Consider the following 27,336-nt stretch of genomic DNA (forward strand, 5'->3'; position numbering starts at 1 on the left):
ATTGGGCATGTAGCTCTGTGGCCCTGATCTCAGAAGACTCCTGTCCCAGGCTGTTCCTGGGCTCTTGTGTCCTCAGAGTGTCCAGCTGTTTCCTCTGAGCAGCAGAGGCAGTCCTACCTGTGCTACTGTGCTTCAAACTCCTCAGTGGTTAGCTACCTCTGTGCATCACTTGGATATGGTATGTGGTGGCAGAGGGTGGCCCAAGTCGGAGAAGGAAACTGGAGGGCTTCTGCCAGAGAGTTCCAGGTGTGATCCTCTGGCGAGGGTAGTTCTACCTGTACAAGCAGGCCCCTCAGCACTCCTGGGTGGTTAAACTGTCTTCCTGAGCCACTTGGGTATGGTGTGCTATGCCAGAGGATGAACACAAGCTGGAGACTCCACATGATCATTTCATCAGATGCTGAGAAAGCATTTGACAAAATCCAACACCCCTTCATGATAAAAATCTTAGAAAGATCAGGAATTCAAGGCCCATCCCTAAACATAGTAAAAGCAATATACACCAAACCAGTAGCCAACACCAAACTAAATGGAAACTCAAACCAATCCTGCTCAAATCAGGGACTAGACAAGGCTGCACACTCTCTCCATACCTATTCAATATAGTACTCAAAGTCTTAGCCAGAGCAATTAGAAAACAAAAGAGGGATACAGATTGGAAAGGAAGTCAAAGTATCACTATTTGCAGATGATATGATAATATACTTAAGTGACCCCAAAACTTCCACCAAAGAACTCCTATAGCTCATAAACAGCGTCAGCAAAGTGTCTGTATTAAAATTAACTCAAACAAATCATTAGCATTCCTATACTCAAAAGATAAAGAGGCTGAGAAAGAAATTAGAAAAATGATGCCCTTCACAATAGTCACAAACAATATAAAGTATCTTGATGTGACTCTAACTAAACAAGTGAAAGATCTATATGATATGACATGAACTTCAGGTGTCAAGAAAGAAATCGAAGAAGATCTCAGAAAATGGAAAGATCTTCCATGCTCATGGATTGGCAGGATTAATATAGTAAAAATGGCCATTTTGCCAAAAGCAATATGCAGATTCAATGCAATCCCCATCAAAATTCCAACCCAATTCTTCAAAGAGCTAGAAAACAATTTGCAAATTCATCTGGATAGCAAAAACTATTCTCAACAATAGAAAACTTCTGGTGGAATCACTATCCTTGACCTCAAACAGTACTACAGAGCAATTGTGACAAAAACTACATAGTATTGATACAGTGACAGGCAGGAAGATCTATGGAACAGAATTGAAGACCCAGAAATGAACCCACACACCTATAGCCACTTGATCTTTAACAAAGGATTTAAAACCATTCAGTAGAAAAAAACCAGCATTTTCAACAAATGGTGCTGTTTCAACTGTTGGTTAGCTTGTAGAAGAATGCTAATCGATCCATTCTTATCCCCCTGTTGAATATTATGCATTCTTTATATATTCTAGGTATTAATCCCCTGTAGTACCCTGTAAGATGAGTAGCTAAAAAACATTTTTCTCCCATCCTATATGTTAAGCCCCTCTTTATATTTTTCCTTGGCAGAAGGTTTCCACTTCTTGTAATCCCAGGTTTTGTTTTTTCCATCATTTCCTAATCATCAAAGTCTTACTTAAAGACTTATTGACTATGCTAATATCTTAAAGTGTTTCCCCATTTTTTTCCTCATATACTTGTATGCCATGTGGCACCCCACAAAACTTATAAGGTTACTTATAATACTCTTAAAACATTATGAGATTTTTGTGTATGTGATTTTTGTTACTTAATTGGGAGATTGCCAAGTGTAAACTTTGTAGATGGCAATTTATTTCATGTCCTTCGTAATGTCAGAGACCAGAGTTACCTCTTAGTTTCCAAGCTTTAGGACTTACATTAAGTTCTTTGATTTGGTTTGAGTTGACTTTTTGCAGGTTAAGGGATAAGAATCTAGGTTCATTTTCTATTCTTGGATATCCAGTTTTCTCAGCATCACTGTTTTTGAAAATTTTTATTGGTTCTTTGTGAATTTCACATCATCCGCCCTAACCTCCCTGCCCCCCCCCACACACACATACTTGCCTTCTACCTTTGCAACCTCTCTTCAGAGCCAAAAAACTCATTGTGGAAGTCATAATCCCACAGTATACCTTTTGACCACAGGCCTTTGCTTGCAAATGCTCATTGCAATGACAAGTTGTTCTGCTAGGCTACTCTGTCAAAACTAAAACCTCACTGGGACTCCTCTCAGATATCCTGTTGTTGATCTGTGTCATGGAGATCCTGTTTTGGGTCTGTAGGACAGTCCCTTCATGATCTCAGCCATTTATCCATCGATGGGGTAGGTATTCAGGTGGACTAATTCAAATTCCCAGATCTGGGCCTGAATGATATCTGAGCCGGTCAGCCCTTCTGCTACCCAGATGAGGCAAAGTCAGCTCTCCTGATCTCATGACCCTGTTTGGCCTATCTGCTGCTGGTGACATCTCATCCTTGCCCATGTCACCACAGGGCAGACAAGTGGCCATCTCTCCCATGCTCAGGTTCTAGGGGCTGGTTCACCATGCTCATGTCAACAGGGTCAGCTGAGCAAGGTACTCCCAAGTGCGGCAGCTAGTGAGAGGCATGGACAGCGCTCCTGTCCTCATGATCCCAGGGCCAGGTCTTCCACCTGCCCTAGGTGGTGAGGAACAAGATAGAAGTGTATTTCTTTACACCACTGCATGAGAGAGAGAGAGAGAGATCAATGACCAGGCCAGTTCTCTGGTGCTCATATCTTTGGGACAGGCTCACCTTGCAGTACGCACAATGTGTAGGGCTCACTTTCCCAAGTACTATGGCCAGCTAGGAGTGGGGTCAGATTTCCTGCTCTCATGCACCCAGAGCCAGCTCTTCCCCAATGCCTAGGTGAGGGATGCAGCCAATTCTGCACAGCCCTCAGACATCCACATGTCCCCAGGTGGCAGCCCAGGCCAGGGATCATTTACCTGACTTTTGGTGGTAACAGTCCCCTGCTGCTGTAGGACAACCAACCCAGAAATGGCCCCCAGTGGCCACACAGGCTGAGACCCCACCACAATCCCATGTGGAAATCACACCAGGTTGATCACTATTACTCTTGAGTTTCCAGTTCTCCCTCATTATGCCCACATCCTTTTATTTCTCCTTCTCTTCTATTTCTTCACTACTTACTCGCTCCTCTTAATGGTACTCAGGGTCTCTGAGTGTCTGAGGTCATCTCAGCAGTGGTTCAGGAATGTTATTTTACATTTGGACAGAGGTCATCTTGGGTATGGTCTGCCTCCCTTTACCTAGGCCTGGGCAACAGCAGTCTGATAATTGTTTTAGGCTCACTCTGCCTGGGCTCACCAGAGTGGCCCCTTGTGGGGGTCCAGGGGCATCTGTCTAGGGCTTACTCCTACCTGAGGCCCACGGTGCCAGAGGGGTTCTTCTAGTCTTCAGCTTGCTTCCTGCCCTGGGACCTGTGGTGGTTTCAGGCCCACTTTTTTTCTGGGAAATTTTAGGCTACTAATCATTAAGAAGTTCACAGCTCAGACCTCTGAGCATAGACTTAACCTCTCTCCTCTCTGCTGCCTACACATGAGACACGGCAGCCACACCCGCAAATACTCTAGGAGAAGGCTCAGATCACTTTTATTGTTGTTGCTGCTTGAAACTAGGATTCCTTATACTCTTTAGGCTAGCCTGAACTCAAATCCTCCTGTCTTGGCCCCTTAGTTGGCATCATTATCTTTAACTGATAGTCTTTTTAACCAATGCATATATTTTTCATCTTTTGAAATAATCAGGTGGATATAGCATATGGTCTTATTTCTGGGCTCTCTGTACTTTCTTCCTGGTCAGTACTACTGGTGAAAATACCTGAATGTCTTTGTACAATGGACCTGTGGTATAACTTTAGTTCAGGTATAGAGTACCCTTAGCATTTATTCATCAGCTTTTTTTTCTCTCTTTAAGGGTATTTTGGTTGTTTGGGTGGGGGGACTTTTGCTCTTCTGTATGAGTTTTGGGATTGCTTTTTCTACCTCTGAAAAAGAAAGCAATTGTAATTTCAATGTGACTGGCACTTTACAAAGCAATACAAAATATCTTAGTTCTTAGACAAATAAGTATCAAAACGACATTGACAGTCCATTTTAATCACTCACACTGGTTGAAATGACTGTTAGCAAGAAAAGAAGATATTAGCAATGATATAAGGAAAAGGGAATGCTTAACCACTATCGGTGGGACTTTAAATTAGTATGCACACTGAGAAAAATCAATATGGAAAATTAAAGAAGAAAACCAAAACAAGGACTGGAGAAACAGCTCAGTGGCTAAGAACTCAGTTATTAGCATCCATGTCAGGTAGCTTACAACTACCTACAACTTCAGCTCCAGATGATCAGTGCCCTCCTCTAGCCTTTATACTTAAATCCTGGGCAACACACACACACACACACACACACACACACACAGGTACACACACACAGGCAGAAGCACACACACATGCACACACTAAATAAATAAAAGCAGTCATCAAAATTGTATTTAAAACTGAAAACTGCATGCTTGTAGCAATAATGAATGAAAAAGGAGGCCCTGAATTTGAAAAACAGGAGATACACACACACACACACACACACACACACACACACACACACATATATATATATATATATATATATATATATAATAAAGGAGGAAATTAAGGGGGAGATGATGTAATTACATTAAAACTTCAAAAATTAAGAGACATAGTAAAATTACAATTATATAAATTATAACTATCCTATTATCTGGTGATACTAGTCCTGAGTTTACAGCAAAAGGAATTCAAGTAGTGAACAGTAGAGATACAGGGAAACACATTTTTCTTTTTTTGCAGTACCATTCAGTCACAATAGACAAATCACAGGCTTGCCCTAGATGTCTGTAGCTGAATGGGCAGATAATGGGAATGTGATACATACACACAAAGGACAGTTATTTGGCCATTACAAAACACAAAGTCATGTTCTTTGTAGGAAAATGGATGGAACCAGAAATCACCATGTTAAATAAAATCAGCCAGACTTAGAACACAAATATTAACTTAAAAAAAAGAAGACTGCAAGTGGAAGGTTGGCTGTGGACTTCACAGGAAGTCAGCCAGAGGGGCAGACAACTCGGGTCCTTGGAGGATATAGCTAATATAAGTTAAATATAAATATATACAATATAAACTATAAATATCTGAATTATATATATGAAAATGTCATACTGGAACCTGATTTTGTTCAATTTATATATGCTAACAAAGAAATGTCCCTTAAAATCACAAAGTATTCACAATTATATAGAGAAATAAACATACAAGACCAAAAAAATAGCATCAAAGTCTGTGTTGTGGCTAATGTACATAGGCTCCCAGAACATCTGTTTATTTATTATTGCTTAGAACAGAACAGTTTTATTTAGATTCTACTATCTATAGGGTTTTCCATACTAAAACAAGGTAACATTAGATTTATCTTTATAAAAATAAAAGGCTCATTTGATGACTTTCCAACAAAATGAGAAAAATGTTTTTATAAATCTATATAAAAATTTATAGGGGGCTGGAGAGATGGCTCAGTGGGTAAGAACACTAACTGCTCTTCCAGAAGTCCTGATTTCAATTCCCAGCAACCACATGGTGGCTCACAACCATCTGTAATAGGATCTGATGCCCTCTTCTGATGTGTCTGAAGACAACTACAGTGTATTCATATACATAAAATAAATAATTCTTTAAAAAAATTATAGGAAGATGAACTTTTCAAGATCTTTAGATTAATCTGTCTTTTACTGTTTTGTCATATAAACGTACATGCTTGTGAAAAATAGAGTTTCATACATTTCTAACAATTCTTGAGGTAGCTCATTAGAATTAAGAATTGGAAAAATATAGCTTAAAACCATCTAGATAATTTTGTTTTATTTGTATGAGAGATTGCTGGCAAGCATGTATGTGCATGTATGATCGTCTACGGGTACAGCAAGCAATCTCAAACTGCTGAACTATCTCCCCGGCGTTATCCGTGCAATCTTTAAGTTGTATTCATGACTAGAGATGAGAAATAAGATTAGAATTCAACTAAAACTCTCTTGTCTGCATACAATTTTTCTCTTGGATAAATCTGCTAGAAAGGCTTTTTAAGTTTTTAACTAATTGCATGTGTTTAAAGTGTTTTGAATTTAAAATCAAACAATTGTGAGAACACACTGTTTAATCAATGTAACAGTAATAACTCTTAAGATACTCATAAAGTGAATTATACAAACAGAAAATGTGGAAAGCCAGAAATAAAGGGACCACAGAAAGAGGTCCATTGTTCACATCAGAAAGCACATTAAACATGAGGAAGTCCAGCGATTCAGCTCTTAACAAGGTAATTATGGCATTGACAAGCTCAATGAGAATTCAGAATGTAAGAGACAACTGGGCAAATTTCCCACTAGATTCTCAAAATTGCCAAAACCTCTGCATGCCAACTCCAGTAATTAAATGAGGCAAGGTTTGTGGAGAATGTTCAGAGGATTCCAGCATAAGATGCTATAAACAATGAGGACATTAACAAATTGACATTATTTGTCTAGAGAAGACATGGTATAAGAGGTAAGACCATCACATTGCCAGAAAATAAAATCTTCTGTGAAAACAAAACAGTTTTCTTTTTTAAATGAATTGACTATTTTGTATTTTGATCATATTCAATTCCTTATTCAGATCCATAACCCATTCCCTACCCATTTATTTTTATGTCTTAATATTTTAAGACCAATTTGTGCTGCCGAGATTTGTGTCTTCCCACTGGAGACAACGTAGGGCTATACTCAGAGAAAACTGTCTCTCCCACTTCCAGGAGCTAACAATTGCCACTATCTTTAAGGATAGGCCTGGACTTGTGTTCTAAATCCTTTCTCCACACTGGGATTTAGTCTGGCAGGGCTTAGACAGGTTTTGTATGTGCTGCTGTAACTATGTTGAGTTCCTATGTACAGCTGTCCTGTTGTGTTCAGATGATCATGTTTCCTTGGCGTCATCTCTGGCTTTTACACTCTTTCTGCTTGTTAATCTACAATGATCCCTGAGGCTTGGGTGGAAGAGGTGTGCGGTATATATGTTCTTTGTATGGCTGAGAATTCTGTAGCCTCTTATTCTCTGAACTTTGACCAGTCGTGTAGATCATTGCACTAATTACCACCTATTACAAATAGAATCTTCTCAAATAAAATTGAGAAATGCATTTACTTATGAGTATAATGGTAAGGTCCCTTTTCTTAGACAAACAAAACACATTTATAATGGAAACAATACTGGATTTCAAAGCCAAATAAGTGTGGAGTAAAATCCCGGCATTATTAGTAACTGATTGACTTGTTGCCTAGTTGCTTCATATGTAAAATAGGAATAAGAAATAAGTTTGGCTGCTGAAGACCATCCTCGGCCACACGGCTGCATACCCAGGTGGTGCAAGGTGATGCAAGGTCTTTCAGGAGTGTGGACTGGACTGAGAATGCAGGTAGGACCACCCCTGCTGCTTAGAAAAAGGGCCACATCTGAGGAACTGGCCCAAAACCCTCAGAACACAAGAACCCAGGGGCAGCCAGGGACAGGAGTCTTCTGATTTCCATCTGCACCCAGAGCTGATCCTGAGCCACAGAGTTACATACACAAATACATGACACAAGGGAGCTGATCTCCCAGGAGTGTCTACACACCTGCACACAGAGAGAACTGGTCTCCCAGGGGTACTGATACACAGGCTCCGAGAATGAACCAGCCACAGTCAGACAGCAAGAGATAAACCAGATGGTGAAAGGCAAACTTAAGAACATTAGCAACAGAAACCAAGGTGACATGGCAATAGAAACCGAGGAAATTTTAAAAAATTATCAGATCCTTCTACTCAACAAAATTGGAAAATCTGGATGAAATGGGCAATTTTCTAAACAAATAACAAATACCAAAGTTAAATCAGGATCAGATAAACCATCTAAAGAGTACCATAATCCCTAAAATAATAGAAGATCATTTTAATCTCCCAATGAAAAAAAGCACAGGACTAGATAGATGGTTTTCATGCAGAATTCTATCAGACCTTCAAAGAAGTCCTAATACCAATACTCTTCAAACTATTCCACAACTTAGAAACAGAAGGAACACTACCCAACTCATTCTATGAAGTCATAGTTATGCTGATACCAAAACCACACACAGACCCAACAAAGAAACAGATCTTCTGACAAAAATCGCTTATGAATATCGATGCAAAAACACTCAATAAAATTCTTGCCTGCTGACCTCCAGTTGAAACAGAACCATTTGTTGAAAAGGCTTTTTTCCATTGGATGTTTTCAGCCTCTTTGTCGAGGATCAAGTGAATTGATCCATCCTTGTCTCCTTGTACTAAGCTCAAATCCAAATGGATCAAGGACCTCCACATAAAGCCAGACACTCTGAAGCTAATAGAAAAGAAACTGGGGAAGACCCTTGAGGGCATCGGTATAGGGAGAAAGTTTCTGAACAGAACACCAATAGCGTATGCTCTAAGAGCAAGAATTGACAAATGGGACCTCATAAAATTACAAAGTTTCTGTAAGGCAAAGGACACCATCAAGAGGACAAATTGGCAACCAACAAATTGGGAAAAGATCTTCACCAATCCTACATCAGATAGAGGGCTAATATCGAATATATATAAAGAATTCAAGAAGTTAGACTCCAGAAAACCAAACAACCCTATTAAAAATGGGGTACAGAGTTAAACAAAGAATTCTCACCTGAAGAACTTCGATGGCAGAGAAGCATCTTAAAAATGCTCAACTTCATTAGTCATTAGGGAAATGCAAATCAAAACAACCCTGAGATTTCACCTTACACCAGTCAGAATGACTAAGTGTTGGAGAGGTGTTGTGGAGACAGCAGGTGTTGGAGAGGGTGTGGAGAAAGAGGAACACTCCTCCACTGCTGGTGGGGTTGCAAATTGGTACAACCACTCTGGAAATCAGTCTGGCGGTTCCTCCGAAAACTGGGCACCTCACTTCCAGAAGATCCTGCTATACCACTCCTGGGCATATACCCAGAGGATTCCCTACCATGTAATAAGGATACATGCTCTACTATGTTCATAGCAGCCCTATTTATAATTGCCAGAAGCTGGAAAGAACGCAGGTATCCCTCAACAGAAGAGTGGATGCAAAAAATGTGGTATATCTACACAATGGAGTACTATTCAGCCATTAGAAACAATGAATTCATGAAATTCTTAGGCAAATGGATGGAGCTAGAGAACATCATACTAAGTGAGGTAACCCAGACTCAAAAGGTGAATCATGGTATGCACTCACTAATAAGTGGATATTAACCTAGAAAACTGGAATACCCAAAACATAATCCACACTTCAAATGAGGTACAAGAAGAAAGGAGGAGTGGCCCCTTGTTCTGGAAAGACTCAGTGAAGCAGTATTCGGCAAAACCAGAACGGGGAAGTGGGAAGGGGTGGGTGGGAGGACAGGGGGAGAGAAGAGGGCTTACAGGACTTTCAGGGAGTGGGGGGCTAGAAAAGGGGAAATCATTTGAAATATAAATAAAAAATATATCCAATAAAAAAAAAACCAAAAAAAAAAAATTCTTGCCAACCAAATACAAGAACACATCAAAATGAACATTCACCACAAAAAAAGTAGGCTTCATCCCAGGAATTCAGGGATGGTTCAATATTTGGAAATCTATCAATGTAATTCACTACATAAACAAACTCAAAGAACAAAACCATTAGACTGAAAAAGCCTTTGACAAAATTCAGCATCCCTTCATTTTAAAAGTCTTGAAAAGATCAGGAATTCAAGGTCTATACCTAAGCACAGTAAAAAATATACAGCAAACCGGTAGCCAACATCAAACTAAAGGGAGAGAAACTTGAAGCAATCCCACTAAAATCAGGGACTAGACAAGGGTGCCCACTCTCTCCCTATCTATTCACTGTAGTACTTGAAGTTGTAGCTAGAGCAATTAGACAACGAAAGGAGGTGAAAGAGCTACAAATTGGAAAGGAAGAAGTCAAAATATCACTATTTGCAGATGATATGATAGTATACTTAAGTGACCCAAAAACTCTACCAGAGAACTCTTATAGCTGAAAAACAACTTTAGCAAAGTGACCGGATATAAAATTAACTCATTAAAATCAGTAGCCTTCTTATACTCAAAGGATAAGTCTGAGAAGGAAATTAGGGAAATGACACCCATTACAATAGTCACAAATAATATAAAGTATCTTGGTGTGACTCTAACCAAGCAAGTGACAATCTAGATGGCAAGAACTTCAAGTCTCTGAAGAAAGAAAGTGATGAAGACCTCAGAAGACAGAAAGATCTCCCATGCTCCTGGATTGGCAGGATTAATGTGGTAAAAATGCCCATCCTGCCAAAAGCAACATACAGATTCAATGCAATCCCCATCAAAATTCCTACTCAATTCTTCATAGAGTTAGAGAAATTTTCAAATTCATCTGGAATAAAAAAATCTCAGGATAGAGAAAACTGTTCTTAACAATAAAAGAACTTCTGGGGGAATCAGCATCCCGGACCTCAAGCTATACTATTGAGAAATAGTAATAAAATCTGATAGTTTTGTACAGTGACAGGCAGATAGATCAATGGAATAGAAATGAAGACCAAAAAATGAACCCATACACCTGTGGTCACTTGATCAAAAAGAAGCTAAAATCATCCAGTGGAAAAAAGATAGCCTTTTCAACAAATAGTGTTGGTTCAACTGGAGGTTAGCATGCAAAAGAATGCAAATTGATCCATTCTTATCTCCTTGTACTAATATCAAGTCCAAGTGGATCAAGGACCTCCACATAAAACCAGACACACTGAAACTAATAGAAAAGAAACTGGGGAAGAGCATTGAGCACATGGGCACAGGGGAAAATTTCCTGAGCAGACCACCAATAGCTTATGCTCTAAGATCAAGAAGTGAAATATGGGATCTCATGAAATTACAAATATCTATAAAGCAAAGGACAATGTCAATAGGACAAAATGGCAACCAACAAATTGGGAAAAGATCTTTACCAACCCTACATCTGATAGAGGTCTAATATCCAATATATACAAAGAACTCAAGAAGTTAGACTCCAAAGAACCAAATAACCCTAATAAAAATGGGGTACAGAGCTAAACAATTAATTCTCAACTGAGGAATATCAAATGGCTGAGAAGTATCTAAAGAAATGCTCAACATCCTTTGTTTTCAGTGAAATGCAAATCAAAACAACCCTGAGATTCCACTTCACATCAGTCAGAATGGCTAAGATCAAAAACTCAAGAGATAGCAGATGCTGAAGAGAATGTGGGGAAAGAGGAACACTTCTCCACTGCTGGTGGGGTTGCAAACTAGTACAACCACTCTCAAAATCAGTTTGGTAGTTCCTGTTGGGAGCCACAATGGGACAAGCTAATATACTAACAAGTGATCATATTGAAATGGCCTGCTTCAGATTGTTATATAATCTGCAATGAGAACTCTGCCAGTCTCCCAGATGTCACCAGTTAATTGCTCTTAAATGGTAACCAGACTTTCTCCTACTCAGAGCACAATCCAAGAAGTTGTAAAACAATTAACCAAAGGTCATAAAAAGGGAACTGATGATTTATTATAGGACAGTAGATAAAAATATTGACTGAGTTTATCTATACAAAACTTTACAAATATCTTAGTTACGGTTTTAAACCTTAAATGAACCTGTAGAGCTGAGACAGGTGATAGATGCTTAGCTAGATAATTACTCTTAATGGATATGCATGTAAACATTCTCTGTTGTAACTTCTATTTCAATTTATGACTTGATGTTTGTGTGAACTTGTGATGAACTTTGTAACATGTGATCATGTATTCTGAAAGATGTTTAAGGGCTGAGGACAAAGAGAAGAGTAAGAGCAGAGGAACTTAGGTGAGAGGGACAGAGGTGAGAAGAACTGAGGTGAGAGAGGAACAACTGAGAAGTTTTTAGTTAGAAGAGAACAAGATTAGAAGGAGACTGCAGAGTGGAATAACTTAGAAACTATAGGTAACATAAAAAGAAAACTAAGAGAGCAATGTGCAGAATTCAGAGGGAAAGTGGAAAAAAGACGATGCTGCAGAGGGCAGAAGGAGCAGGCAGGCTTCTCCTTACCAGGGGACAGAGCAGGTCCCATGGTAAGCACAAGGCGGGCTTGGCCTTATTAAAAGGAACAAAGAAAGCTTTTTTTCTTACAAATATGGATTTAATTCATTTAGCATTAAAAGGGTGGAAGCTTTTTCTTTCTCTATGCAATAAATATTGGAGTTCATTTCTCATCCAGAATGAGCGCGTTCTTTCTGCACCGGTGCTTGGTCTTTTGTTCCATATGCATATGTAAGTATGGATGTGTACGTAAGTATATAATTATGAGAATGTATGTGTGTGTGTGTGTGTGTGTGTGTGTGTGTGTGTGTGTGAGTATGAAATTGTGAGAATGCATGCAAGCTGGGCCCAACTGAATTTGTATGGAATTGTATAAATGAGAACTCTGCATGTTTTGAGTTGTGTATGAACTTACGTGAGATTATGCATATTTGCCTATGTAAAAGATTTTCTTTCTGCGAGTATTATTCTCTTCTCCTGGTTCAATAGAAGTTTATTGCTCCAAAATTCCCCCTAGCTGGACAAGTAAGAGCCACCTGGACAATAGGGAAAAGTCTCTAGAAATTAACCTTTACTTAATCTTCTGCTGTTTTAGGATGAGGTGCTAAGTGCCTGAGACTGCAGTTTCTGGCCTCAGCGGATTGCAGGAGGCAGGCAAACTACAATAACATAGTAACTTAGATTTAGATAAGTAAACTTTTTTTAAATTTTTTTTATTCGATATAATTTATTTACATTTCAAATGATTTCCCCTTTTCTAGCCCCCCCCACTCCCCGAAAGTCCCATAAGCCCCCTTCTCTTCCCCTGTCCTCCCACCCACCCCTTCCCACTTCCCCGTTCTGGTTTTGCTCAATACTGTTTCACTGAGTCTTTCCAGAACCAGGGGCCACTCCTCCTTTCTTCTTGTACCTCATTTGATGTGTGGATTATGTTTTGGGTATTCCAGTTTTCTAGGTTAATATCCACTTATTAGTGAGTGCATACCATGATTCACCTTTTGAGTCTGGGTTACCTCACTGAGTATGATATTCTCTAGCTCCATCCATTTGCCTAAGAATTTCATGAATTCGTTGTTTCTAATGGCTGAATAGTACTCCATTGTGTAGATATATCACATTTTTTGCATCCACTCTTCTGTTGAGGGATACCTGGGTTCTTTCCAACATCTGGCAATTATAAATAGGGCTGCTATGAACATAGTAGAACATGTATCCTTATTACATGGTGGGGAGTCTTCTGGGTATATGCCCAGGAGTGGTATAGCAGGATCTTCTGGAAGTGAGGTGCCCAGTTTTCGGAGGAACCGCCAGACTGATTTCCAGAGTGGTTGTACCAATTTGCAACCCCACCAGCAGTGGAGGAGTGTTCCTCTTTCTCCACACCCTCTCCAACACCTGCTGTCTCCTGAATTTTTAATCTTAGCCATTCTGACTGGTGTAAGATGAAATCTTAGTGTTGTTTTGATTTGCATTTCCCTAATGACTAATGAAGTTGAGCATTTTTTAAGATGCTTCTCCGCCATCCGAAGTTCTTCAGGTGAGAATTCTTTGTTTAACTCTGTACCCCATTTTTTAATAGGGTTGTTTGGTTTTCTGGAGTCTAACTTCTTGAGTTCTTTATATATATTGGATATTAGCCCTCTATCTGATGTAGGATTGGTGAAGATCTTTTCCCAATTTGTTGGTTGCCGATCTGTCCTCTTGATGGTGTCCTTTGCCTTACAGAAACTCTGTAACCTTATGAGGTCCCATTTGTCAATTCTTGCTCTTAGAGCATACGCTATTGGTGTTCTGTTCAGAAACTTTCTCCCTGTACCGATGTCCTCAAGGGTCTTCCCCAGTTTCTTTTCTATTAGCTTCAGAGTGTCTGGCTTTATGTGGAGGTCCTTGATCCATTTGGAGTTGAGCTTAGTACAAGGAGACAAGGATGGATCAATTCGCATTCTTCTGCATGCTGACCTCCAGTTGAACCAGCACCATTTGTTGAAAAGGCTATCTTTTTTCCATTGGATGTTTTCAGCCTCTTTGTCGAGGATCAAGTGGCCATAGGTGTGTGGGTTCATTTCTGGATCTTCAATCCTGTTCCATTGATCTGCCTGCCTGTCACTGTACCAATACCATGCAGTTTTTAACACTATTGCTCTGTAGTATTGCTTGAGGTCAGGGATACTGATTCCCCCAGATTTTCTTTTGTTGCTGAGAATAGTTTTAGCTATCCTGGGTTTTTTGTTGTTCCAGATGAATTTGATAATTGCTCTTTCTAACTCTGTGAAGAATTGAGTTGGGATTTTGATGGGTATTGCATTGAATCTGTATATTGCTTTAGGCAAAATGGCCATTTTAACTATATTGATTCTACCGATCCATGAGCATGGGAGGTTTTCCCATTTTTTGAGGTCTTCTTCCATTTCCTTGTTCAGAGTCTTGAAGTTCTTGTCATACAGATCTTTCACATGTTTGGTAAGAGTCACCCCAAGATACTTTATACTGTTTGTGGCTATTGTGAAGGGGGTCATTTCCCTAATTTCTTTCTCAGCCTGCTTATCCTTTGAGTATAGGAAGGCCACTGATTTGCTTGAGTTGATTTTATAACCTGCCACTTTGCTGAAGTTGTTTATCAGCTGTAGGAGCTCTCTAGTGGAGTTTTTTGTGTCACTTAGGTAGACTATCATGTCGTCTGCAAATACTGATAGTTTGACTTCTTCCTTTCCAATTTGTATCCCTTTGACCTCTTTATGTTGTTGAATTGCCCGAGCTAGTACCTCAAGTACAATATTGAAAAGATATGGAGAGAGAGGAGCCGTCCCTGGTTCTGGAAAGACTCAGTGAAACAGTATTCGGCAAAACCAGAACGGGGAACTGGGAAGGGGTGGGAGGGAGGACAGGGAAAGAGAAGGGGGCTTATGGGACTTTCGGGGAGTGGGGGGGGGGCTAGAAAAGGGGAGATCATTTGAAATGTAAATAAATTATATCGAATAAAAAAAATAAAAAAAATAAAAAAAAAATATCCTAGTGCTAAAATAAATAAAAAAAAGAAAGAAAGAAAGAAAGAAAGAAAGAAAGAAAGAAAGAAAGAAAGAAAGAAAGAAAGAAAGAAAAGATAAGGAGAAAGGGGGAAGCCCTGTCTAGTCCCTGATTTTAGTGGGATTGCTTCAAGTTTCTCTCCATTTAGTTTGATGCTGGCTACCGGTTTTCTGTATATTGCTTTTACTATGTTTAGGTATGGGCCTTGAATTCCTGTTCTTTCCAAGACTAAGCATGAAAGGATGCTGAATTTTGTCAAATGCTTTTTCAGCATCCAATGAAATGACCATGTGGTTTTTTTTCTTTGAGTTTGTTTATGTAGTGCATTGCATTGATGGATTTCTGTATATTGAACCAACCCTGCATCCCTGGGATAAAGCCTACTTGATCATGGTGGATGATCATTTTGATGTGTTCTTGGATTCGGCTGGCAAGAATTTTATTAAGTATTTTTGCATCAATGTTCATTTATTATATAGCAACTCTAAATATTTGGTAAGACAAGGCCTTACCCCTGAATCTCATAAGACAAAGTCTTACACCAAATCTCATAAGACAGTCACTGATAACTGGATATTAGCCCAGAAGCTCTGAATACTCAAGACACAATTAACATATCAAATGATTCCCAAGAAGAAGGAAGGAGAGGGCCCTGGTCCTGGAAAGGCTTGATACAGCATAGTAGGGGATTACCAGGACAGAGAAATGGGAGGGGGTGATTGGGGAATGGGCAGAGGGAAGAGGGCTTATGGGACTTTTGGGGAGGGGGGAACCAGGAAAGGGGAAATCATTTGGAATGTAAACAAAGAATATAGAAAATAAATAAAAAAATGTATTTCATAAATAATCAGATACTGAGTAGTTAGCAATTCTTTACACACTACAGAAATGGTCCTAATCATATAATTACATTTTCACACTAAATTAGTTTTAAAGATATGGCCAACACAAGAAAACTCAATTGTAAGTTTGGAAAAAAATATACATATATGTATATATTCGTTTTTAACTTTGCCATTCCTTTTGGTTATATATTGTGGTTTCCATTTTTGTGTATGTGTGTGTGTTCTTTGCTTGTGTGTGTGTTTCTGCTTGTTTTGTTCTGATTTGTACTTAGAGTTTTGGACTGGATTAAAAAAAAGAAATCTAGCTAACTGCTGGAATGTTATAAATGACTGTTCATTGCTTTTTGTGGTGTGGGTTACAAGACTAGATCTTTTGAGGTGCTGTCACCTTGCCTACCCTGGAATTTTGAACCAAAGTAAACTGATTTCTTCCGGAAAAAAAAAAAGAGAGAGTCTTACCTCAAATTTTAAGACCAAGTCTTGAGTTGATTTTATAACCAGCCACTTTGCTGAAGTTATCAGCTGTAGGAGTTCTCTGGTGGAATTTTTTTGGTCGCTTAAGTAGACTATCATATCAGCTGCAAAAAAGTGATAGTTTGACTTCTTCCTTTCCAATTTGTATCCCTTTGTCCTCTTTATGTTGTCTGATTGTTCTAGCTAGAACTTCAAGTACTATATTGAAAAGATATGGAGAGAGAGGGCAGCCTTGTCTAGTCCCTGATTTTAGTGGGATTGCTTCAAGTTTCTCTACATTTAGTTTGATGTTGGCTACCCGTTTGCTGTATATTGCTTTAACAATGTTTAGGTATGGGCCTTGAATTCCTGTTCTTTCCAAGACTTTTAGCATGAAAGGATGCTGAATTTTGTCAAATGCTTTTTCAGCATCTAATGAAATGATCAAGTGGTTTTTTTTTTCTTTGAGTTTGTTTATGTGATGGATTGCATAGATGGATTTCCATATATTGAACCATCCCTGCATCCCTGGAATGAAGCCTACTTGATCATGGTGGATGATCGTTTTGATGTGTTCTTGGATTCGGTTGGCAAGAATTTTATTTAGTATTTTTGCATTGATATTCATAAGACAAATTGGCCTAAAAGAACCCAGATGTCCCTCAATGGAGGAATGGATACAGAAAATGTGGTATATTTACACAATGGAATACTACTCGGCAATTAAAAACAATGAATTCATGAAATTTTTAGACAAATAGTTGGAACTGGAAAATATCATCCTAAGTGAGGTAAACCAGTCACTAAAGAATACACATGGAATTCAGTCACTGATAAGCGGATATTAATCAGCCCAGAAGCTTTGAATACTCCAGACACAGTTAGTATATCAAATAACTCCCATGAAGAAGGAAGGAGAGAGCCCTGGTCCTGGAAAGGCTTGATGCAGCATTGTAGGGGATTACCAGGACAGAGAAATGGGAGGAGGTGATTGGGGAATGGGTGGAGAGAAGAGGGCCTATGGGACATATGGGGAGGGGGGAACTTGGAAAGGGGAAAGCATTTGGAATGTAACCAAAGAATATAGAAAAAAAAAAAGACCAAGTCTTACCCCCTGCCAAAACTCTTTCCCCCCTCCCCCTCTGCTGCCTCAAGAAGAATCTACAACAAAGAAGAATCACCTCCCAGCCAGGGCCGGCCCTGCAGTTCCCCAGAAAACTGAACATTGTACTACCGGAGGACCCAGCTATACCACTCCTGGGCACATACCCAGAAGATGCTTCAACATGCAATTCGGGCACATGCTCCACTATGTTCATAGTAGCCCTATTTATAATAGCCAGAAGCTGGAAGGAACCCAGATGTCCCTTAACAGAGGAACGGATACAGAAAATGTGGTTCATTTACACAATGGAATACTACTCAGCTATTAAAAACAATGAATTCATGAAATTCTTAGGCAAATGGATGGAGTTAGAAAATATCATACTGAGTGAGTTAACCCAATCACAAAAGAACATACATGATATGTACTCACTGATAAGTGGATATTAGCCCAGAAGCCTGTAATACCCAAGATATACTTCATAGACCAATGAGCTCAAGCCGAGGATGGCCTTGTTGGTCATCAAAGGGAGGAGAGGCCCTTGGTCCTGAGAAGGCTGGGTGCACCAGTATAGGGGAATGCCAAGACAGGGAAGAAGGAGTGGGTGGGTTGGTGAATAGGAGTGGGTTGGGGAGGGAGGATGGGATAGGGTGTTTTTGGAGGGGAAACCAGGAAAGGGGATAACATTTGAAATGTAAATAAAGAAAATATGTAATTAAAAAAGAAAGAAGTTTGTTGATCACAGTAAGACTTAGTAAGCGAGATAAATAGAAGTAAAATAGTATCAGCTGTAGGAGTTCTCTAGTGGAGTTTATTGGGTCACTTAGGTAGACTATCATGTCATCTGCAAATAATGATAGTTTGACTTCTTCCTTTCCAATTTGTATCCCTTTGACCTCCTTATGTTGTCGAATTGCCCGAGCTAGTACCTCAAGTACAATATTGAAAAGATAAGGAGAGAGGGGGCAGCCCTGTCTAGTCCCTGATTTTAGTGGGATTGCTTCAAGTTTCTCTCCATTTGGTTTGATGCTGGCTACCAGTTTGCTGTATATTGCTTTTACTATGTTTAGGTATGGGCCTTGAATTCCCGTTCTTTCCAAGACTTTAAGCATGAAAGGATGCTGAATTTTGTCAAATGCTTTTTCAGCATCCAATGAAATGACCATGTGGTTTTTTTCTTTGAGTTTGTTTATGTAGTGGATTGCATTGATGGATTTCCGTATATTAAACCAACCCTGCGTTCCTGGGATAAAGCCTACTTGATCATGGTGGATGATCGTTTTGATGTGTTCTTGAATTCGGTTGGCAAGAATTTTATTGAGTATTTTTGCATCGATGTTCATAAGGGAAATTGGTCTGAAGTTCTCTTTCTTTGTTGGATCTTTGTGTGGCTTTGGTATCAGCGTAATTGTGGCTTCGTAGAAGGAATTGGGTAGTGTTCCTTCTGTTTCTATTTTGTGGAATAGTTTGAAGAGTATTGGTGTTAACTCTTCTTTGAAGGTCTGATAGAATTCTGCATTGAAACCATCTGGTCCTGTGCTTTTTTTGGTTGGAAGACTTTCTATGACTCCTTCTATTTCTTTAGGCGTTATGGGAGTGTTTAGATGATCTATTTGGTCAAAAAATGGGAAAACCTCCCATGCTCATGGATCGCCAGAATCAATATAGTTAAAATGGCCATTTTGCCAAAAGCAATATACAGATTCAATGCAATACCCATCAAAATCCCAACTCAATTCTTCACAGAGTTAGAAAAAGCAATTAACAAATTCATCTGGAATAACAAAAAACCCAGGATAGCTAAAACTATTCTCAGCAACAAAAGAAAATCTGGGGGAATCAGTATCCCTGACCTCAAGCAATACTACAGAGCAATAGTGTTAAAAACTGCATGGTATTGGTACAGTGACAGGCAGGCAGATCAATGGAACAGGATTGAAGATCCAGAAATGAACCCACACACCTATGGCCACTTGATCCTCGACAAAGGGGCTGAAAACATCCAATGGAAAAAAGATAGCCTTTTCAACAAATGGTGCTGGTTCAACTGGAGGTCAGCATGCAGAAGAATGCGAATTGATCCATCTTTATCGCCTTGTACTAAGCTCAAATCCAAATGGATCAAGGATCTCCACATAAAGCCAGACACTCTGAAGCTAATAGAAAAGAAACTGGGGAAGACCCTTGAGGACATTGGTACAGGGAGAAAATTTCTGAACAGATCACCAATAGCGTATGCTCTAAGATCAAGAATTGACAAATGGGACCTCATAAAATTACAAAGTTTCTGTACGGCAAAGGACACCATCAAAAAGACAAATCGGCAACCAACAAATTGGGAAAAGATCTTCACCAATCCTACATCAGATAGAGGGCTAATATCCAATATATATAAGAACTTAAGAAGTTAGACTCCAGAAAACCAAACAACCCTATTAAAAAATGGGATACAGAGTTAAACAGGGAATTCTCACCTGAAGAACTTCGGATGGCGGAGAAGCATCTTAAAAAATGCTCAACTTCATTAGTCATTAGGGAAATGCAAATCAAAACAACCCTGAGATTTCACCTTACACCAGTCAGAATGGCTAACATTAAAAATTCAGGAGAAAGCAGGTGTTGGAGAGGATGTGGAGAAAGAGGAACACTCCTCCACTGCTGGTGGGGTTGCAAATTGGTACAACCACTCTGGAAATCAGTCTGGCGGTTCCTCCGAAAACTGGGCACCTCACTTCCAGAAGATCCTGCTATACCACTCCTGGGCATATACCCAGAGGATTCCCCACCATGTAATAAGGATACATGCTCTACTATGTTCATAGCAGCCCTATTTATAATTGCCAGATGCTGGAAAGAACCCAGGTATCCCTCAACAGAAGAGTGGATGCAAAAAATGTGGTATATCTACACAATGGAGTACTATTCAGCCATTAGAAACAATGAATTCATGAATTTCTTAGGCAAATGGATGGAGCTAGAAAACATCATACTAAGTGAGGTAACCCAGACTCAAAAGGTGACTCATGGTATGCACTCACTAATAAGTGGATATTAACCTAGAAAACTGGAATATCCCAAATATAATCCATACATCAAATGAGGTACAAGAAGAAAGGAGGAGTGGACCCTGGTTCTGGAAAGACTCAGTGAAGAAGAATAGGGCAAAACCAGAACGGGGAAGTGGGAAGGAGTGGGTGGGAGGACAGGGGGAGAAAAGGGGGCTTATGGGACTTTCGGGGAGTGGGGGGCTAGAAAAGGGGAAATCATTTGAAATGTAAATAAAAAATATATCGAATAAAAAAAAACACACACACAAAAAAGAAGAAGTAAAATAGTAAATTGCCAGACAACGAACAGAGCAGAACAAGTTAAAAAAAAAAAAAAACATAGCAAAGATGAAAGAAAGACACACTACAAAGCTGGATTACTTGCCATCAGCATTCTGTGATTTCTCTTCACTGTGTTAAGTTATTTCTGAATCATCACTGCCTGAGGTCAGATCTTTAAGACATCACTTCCTGGTGTGTGATCATCAGCTACTTGTTTAAATTCTCTCACTTTTGTTAGCAGATAAACTCAGATTCATCTATCCAATTACATGGGGATTGTGTTAGTTAATGTGAAAAATACTTATAATTGTTCAAAGTGTTATTCTTCCTTTGATTAATAGCTTTTATTAGTCAGAATCTTGCTATAGAGACCAGGCTGGACATCCGACTCCAAAGTACTGGTGGGACAGTCATGAGCCTCTGTCTTTATTCCAGGGATGAATGCTGGGTGTTTCTTCCCCTCCCCTTTCCTTCCTAATAGTCTGCTCATACTACCATTCATTCCTCATCCTTGTTCTTACATTTAGATACAATATAAAAGAAATAGTGTATAATCTGATTTGGAATTGTAGATTTGGAATCATTGCAAATCATGATTCTGTAGTGATGTATCCATGTATCAATTCTTCTTATCTTTCCTTACAATCAACACTTTCTAATAATCCAGGGTTGACAATCTTCAGCTATAATTTGTTTTTGTGAGGAATATAGTTAATTACACCACTATCCATCTACCAGCAAAAACTTCATGATCATTGTAACAAAATAGGCACATTTACTATGCTTAGCATGTTTACTAGGCTGAGATTGTAGTTGTTTAACCAGTTATTAAGGATGGAGGAGACAGTGAGTATGCTGTGCTCAGCAGACAAGATTTCATATATCATGTGATTTTTAAAAAGCTTGGTAAGTGGCATGCGACATCATGAAATGCTTTACCGGTTTCATTTCATTGATTTCAGAATCCTCTTATCATGATAAATTCTTATTCTAAATAAATACATTGATTTTTGCAATAAATTCTAAGCAGGAGAAGGGGTTCATAAAAAATGAAACAAATCTTAGATCTAGATATTTCTCAAATGAAAGATTTTTCTAAGAATGCACATGTTCTTGGAAATACTGAATGTACATTAAACATAAAAATATGACTAGTGTCACAGTGTTTAATGAAGTCTTTATTATAATAACTGAAATAATCAGATTGATACTGTAATCTACAAGTAATGCCAACATTGTCAAAGTTTTGTGGCACTGTACACTACTAAACACATATAATTAAATATTAATCAGATGGTGGGTGTGGAAGTGCATGTTGGTAATCCCAGTTTTCAGGAGGATGAGGCAGGAAGATAGCTGCAAGTTCTAAGCTAGGCTGAGTCAAATAGTAAATACCATCCCTCTCAGGGATAATATATAGTGAGGACTTGTCCCTAAATAAATATTTCTTGGTAGTTGGAGAACATTTAGACAGCTAGTGAGTTTGAAAATGTTTCAGTTTTACAGTTTATCTGGAATACTTGGAGAAACTCTTGTGTATGTATGATAATAAGGAAATATATGGATTTCCCAGTAGGTTTCTTTATGCAGTAAGCAAATTATGTTCAAATAAGGAAACGTATAGCGTCGTGGTATATTTATAAGGTAGGATATTCATGCAGGATTCAGAATAAAGATTCCAGTATAAGCATCAACAACATGGATAGATCTTGAAATGTTAAAAAATAAAGTTTCAGAATGCTACACTATGAAATTTTTGTAAATATAAAGTATTATGAATATATTGGTAACAGTTGTATAATGTGTTGGAAGTATAAAATTGTGAACTGTTTATATCGTAAAACTTGAGATAGAGTTTATTTTGATGGAAAAGAGAAAATGCCATGTAAACTGAGCTTAATGGAGAAAATGGGTAATTTAACACAAGTGGTCCCATGTTTTATTTTCCCACACAATAATAAAAATCATCTATGTTTCTATAGGATGGATAGGAAATATCCCTCAAAGGCTCAAGTTTTGTTTTTGGTCGTAAGATGTAGAAGCTTTAATATCACATTTGGGGATAATACATATTCTTGCATTTGTACGTGGGTATACTTATTTCTTTCAAGATGCAATATAATAAGAGGAAAATGACCAGGACCAGCAGGTCATTTTTCAATGACAGGATCCCAGGAGAGAGGGGCCCAAGGATCAGGGATCAAAACGAATGAAACGGTGGGCTCAGACAGTCTTGTTGACCTATATTGTTTCTTCCTTTTATTATTTATTAGATATTTTCTTTATTTACACTTCAAATGTTATCCCCTTTCTTGGTTTCCTGTCTAAAACACCCTATCCCAACCCTGATACCCCTGCTCACCAACCCACCTACTCCTACTTCCATGTCCTGGCATTCCTTTATATCTTATACAAGGTAAATTATTAAGAAATTATATGGCATCTTATATACTATTTCCGAGGGGGGGGATGGGACAGTGTCATCAAAAGCTATTATAACATGGGATGGAATTAGTTGAAGGCCAGTCAAATGATGTTGCACAAGGGAAAGTCAGGCTATCTCAAGAACATCCTAGATTGTGCACACAATGTCTTTGGTCACTAAGGGGATACCCTTAGGGCGGGAAAGTTGAGTTCTAAGGATCTGAAGCTACAGCTTGACTAAGTCCCTGGCTCCAGGCCATTACAACATCTGCCAAGCATACTTCTGGTTTTAGAGGGGGAGCAATGTTCCTTTTCCATTCATCGGGGTCTCTGGAATAGGCTTGGTTCAACCTAGCCCTCAGCAGAAGAAAACACAATTTTGTAACTTCTGAACTAATTACTTTTCTAAATAAGGTATTAACCTAAGACTAAATATTTAAGTAGAATAGAGATATCTAGTCCATTTTTAAACACACTTAATGGCATTATGGACATAGCTGTGCCTTATGTTGAACAAACCAGGGAATTTCATTTTTCTTTTCTTTTTTTTTTTTAGATAGTTTCTTTATTTACATTTTCTTTTTTTATTTGATATATTTTTTATTTACATTTCAAATGATTTCCCCTTTTCTGGCTCCCCACTCCCCGAAAGTCCCATAAACCCTCTTCCCTCCCTCTATTCCCCCATCTACCCCTTCCTACTTCCCTGTTCTGGTTTTCCCCTATACTGCTACACTGAGTCTTTCCATAACCAGGGGCCACTTCTCTGTTCTTCTTGGACAGCATTTAATGTGTGGATTATGTTTTGGGTATTCCAATTTTCTAGGCTAATATCCACTTATTAGTGAGTGCATACCATGGTTGATCTTTTAAGACTGGGTTACCTCACTTAGTATGATGTTCTCCATCATATGATGTTCTGGGTTCTAACATCTTGAGTTCTTTGTATATATTGGATGTTAGCCCTCTGTCAGATCTAGGGTTGGTGAAGATCTTTTCCCAAGTTGTTGGCTGCCGATTTGTCCTTTTGATGGTGTCCTTTGCCTTGCAGAAACTTTGTAATTTTATGAGGTCCCATTTGTCAATTCTTGATCTTAGAGCATACACTATTGGTGTTCTGTTCAGGAACTTTCCCCTTGTAATGATGTCCTCAAGGGTCTTCCCCAGTTTCTTTTCTATTAGCTTCAGAGTGTCTGGCTTTATGTGGAGGTCCTTGATCCATTTGGAGTTGAGCTTAGTACAAGGAGATAAGGATGGATCAATTAGCATTCTTATACATGCTGACCTCTAGTTCAACCATCACCATTTGTTGAAAAGGCTATCTTTTTTCCACTGGATGTTTTCAACCCCTTTGTCGAGGATCAAGTGGCCATAGGTGTGTGGGTTCATTTCTGGATCTTCAAACCTATTTCATTGATCCGTCTGCCTGCCACTGTACCAATACCATGCAGTTTTTAGCACTATTCTTCTGTAGTATTGCTTGAGGTCAGGGATACTGATTCCCCCAGAATTTCTTTTGTTGTTGAGAATAGTTTTTAGCTATTCTGCGTTTTTTGTTATTCCAGATGAATTTGAGAATTTCTCTTTCTAACTCTATGAAGAACTGAGTTGGGATTTTGCTGGGGATTGCATTGAATCTATATATTGCTTTTGGCAAAATGGCCATTTTAACTATATTAATCCTGCCAATCCATGAGCATGGGAGATTTTTCCATTTTCTGAGGTCTTCTTCCATTTCCTTCTTCAGAGACTTGAAGTTCTTGTCATACAGATATTTCACTTGTTTGGTCAGAGTCACTCCAAGGTACTTTATATTGTTTGTGGCTATTGTGAAGGGTATCATTTCCCTAATTTCTTTATCAACCTGCTTATCCTTTGAGTATAGGAAGGCTACTAATTTGCTTGATTTGATTTTATAACCTGGCACTTTGCTGAAGTTGTTTATCAGCTGTGGGAGTTCTCTGGTGGAGTTTTTTGGGTCATTTAGACTATCATATCATCTGCAAATAGTGATAGTTTGACTTTTTCCTTTCCAATTTGTATCCCTTTGACCTCCTTATGTTGTCTAATTGCTCTAGCTAGTACTCAAGTACAATATTGAAAAGATAAGGAGACAGGGGGCAGCCTTGTCTAGTCCCTGATTTTAGTGGGATTGCTTCAAGTTTCTCACCATTTAGTTTGATGCTGCCTACCGGTTTTCTGTATATTGATTTTACAATGTTTAGGTATGGGCCTTGAATTCCTGTTCTTTCCAAGACTTTAAGCATGAAAGGATGCTGAATTTTGTCAAATGCTTTTTCAGCATCCAATGAAATGACCATGTGGGTTTTTTTTTCCTTTGAGTTTATTTATGTAGTGGATTGCATTGATGGATTTCCGTATATTGAACCATCCCTGCATCACTGGGATGAAGCCTACTTGATCATGGTGGATGATCATTTTGATGTGTTCTTGGATTTGGTTGGCAAGAATTTTATTGAGTATTTTTGCATCGATGTTCATAAGGGAAATTGGTCTGAAGTTCTCTTTCTTTGTTGGATCTTTGTGTGGTTTTTGTATCTGCGTAATTGTGGCTTTGTAGAAGGAGTTGGGTAGTATTCCTTCTGTTTCAATTTTGTGGAATAGTTTGAAGAGTATTGGTGTTAGGTCTTCTTTGAAGGTCTGATAGAATTCTGCACTGAAAGCATCTGGTCCTGTGCTTTTTTTGATTGGAAGATTTTCTATGACCCCTTCTATTTCTTTAGTGGTTATGGAACTGTTTAGATGATCTATTTGGTCCTGATTTAATTTTGGTATTTGGTATCTGTCTAGGAAATTGTCCATTTCCTCCAGATTTTCCAGTTGTGTTGAGTATAGACTTTTGTAGTAGGATCTGATGATTTTTGGAATTTCCTCAGTATCTGTTGTTATATCCCCTTTTTCATTTCTAATTTTGTTAATTTGAATACTTTCTCTGTGCCCTTTGGTCTGTCTGGCTAAGGGTTTATCTATCTTGTTGATTTTCTCAAAGAACCAGCTCCTGGATTCATTGATTCTTTGTATGGTTCTCTTTGTTTCCACTTGATTGATTTCAGCCCTGAGTTTGATGATTTCCTGTCTTCTTCTCCTCCTGGGTGAAGTAGCTTCTTTTTGTTCCAGTGCTTTCACATGTGCCATTAAGCTGCTAGTGTATGCTCTCTCTAGTTTCTTTTTGGAGGCATTCCGGGCTGTGATTTTTCCGCTTAGCACTGCTTTCATTGTGTCCCAAAGATTTGGGTATGTTGTGCCTTCATTTTCATTAAATTCTAAAAAGTCTCTGATTTCTTTCTTTATTTCTTCTTTGGCCAAGGTGTCATTGAGTAGAGTATTCTTCAGCCTCCATGTGTATGTGGGATTTCTGTTGTTTTTGTTGCTATTGAAGACCACTCTTACTCCATAGTGATCTGATAGGAGGCGTGGGATTAGTTTGATCTTCTTATATTTGTTGAGGTCTGTCTTGTGTCCAATTATATGTTTGATTTTGGAGAAGGTACCATGAGGTGCTGAGAAAAATGTATATTCTTTTGCTCTAGGGTGAAATGTTCTATAAATATCAGTTAAGTCCAATTGTTCCAAAGCTTCAATTAGTTTTTATGTGTCCCTGATTAGTTTCTGTTTTCCTGATCAGTCCATTGAGGAAAGTGCAGTGTTGAAGTCACCCACAATTATTGTGAGCTCTGAGCTTTAGTAAAGTTTCTTTTATGAATGAGGGTGCCCTTGCATTTGGTGCATAGATGTTCAGAATTGAGAGTTCTTCTTGGTGGATTTTTCCTTTGACGAGCAAGGAGTGTCCTTCCGTGTCTCTTTTGATGACTTTAGGTTGAAAGTCAATTTTATCTGATATTAGAATAGCTACTCCAGCTTGTTTCCTGAGACCATTGGCTTGTAAAATTGTCTTCCAGCCTTATACTCTAAGGTAGTTTTTGTCTTTGACACTGGG

General features: G+C 38.8%; 1 non-coding gene across 1 annotated transcript; it reads right to left on the reverse strand.

The window, feature by feature from the left end:
* Positions 1-3,510: 3,510 nt before the first annotated feature.
* Positions 3,511-3,636, reverse strand: LOC127664267 (small nucleolar RNA SNORA17). The gene has a single exon (XR_007973130.1). It is a non-coding gene; the product is annotated as a small nucleolar RNA SNORA17 (small nucleolar RNA).
* Between the last annotated feature and the right edge of the window lie 23,700 nt (positions 3,637-27,336).

This window comes from Apodemus sylvaticus, chromosome 13, assembly GCF_947179515.1.
Source record: "Apodemus sylvaticus chromosome 13, mApoSyl1.1, whole genome shotgun sequence".
NCBI classification, from domain to species: Eukaryota; Metazoa; Chordata; class Mammalia; order Rodentia; family Muridae; genus Apodemus; species Apodemus sylvaticus.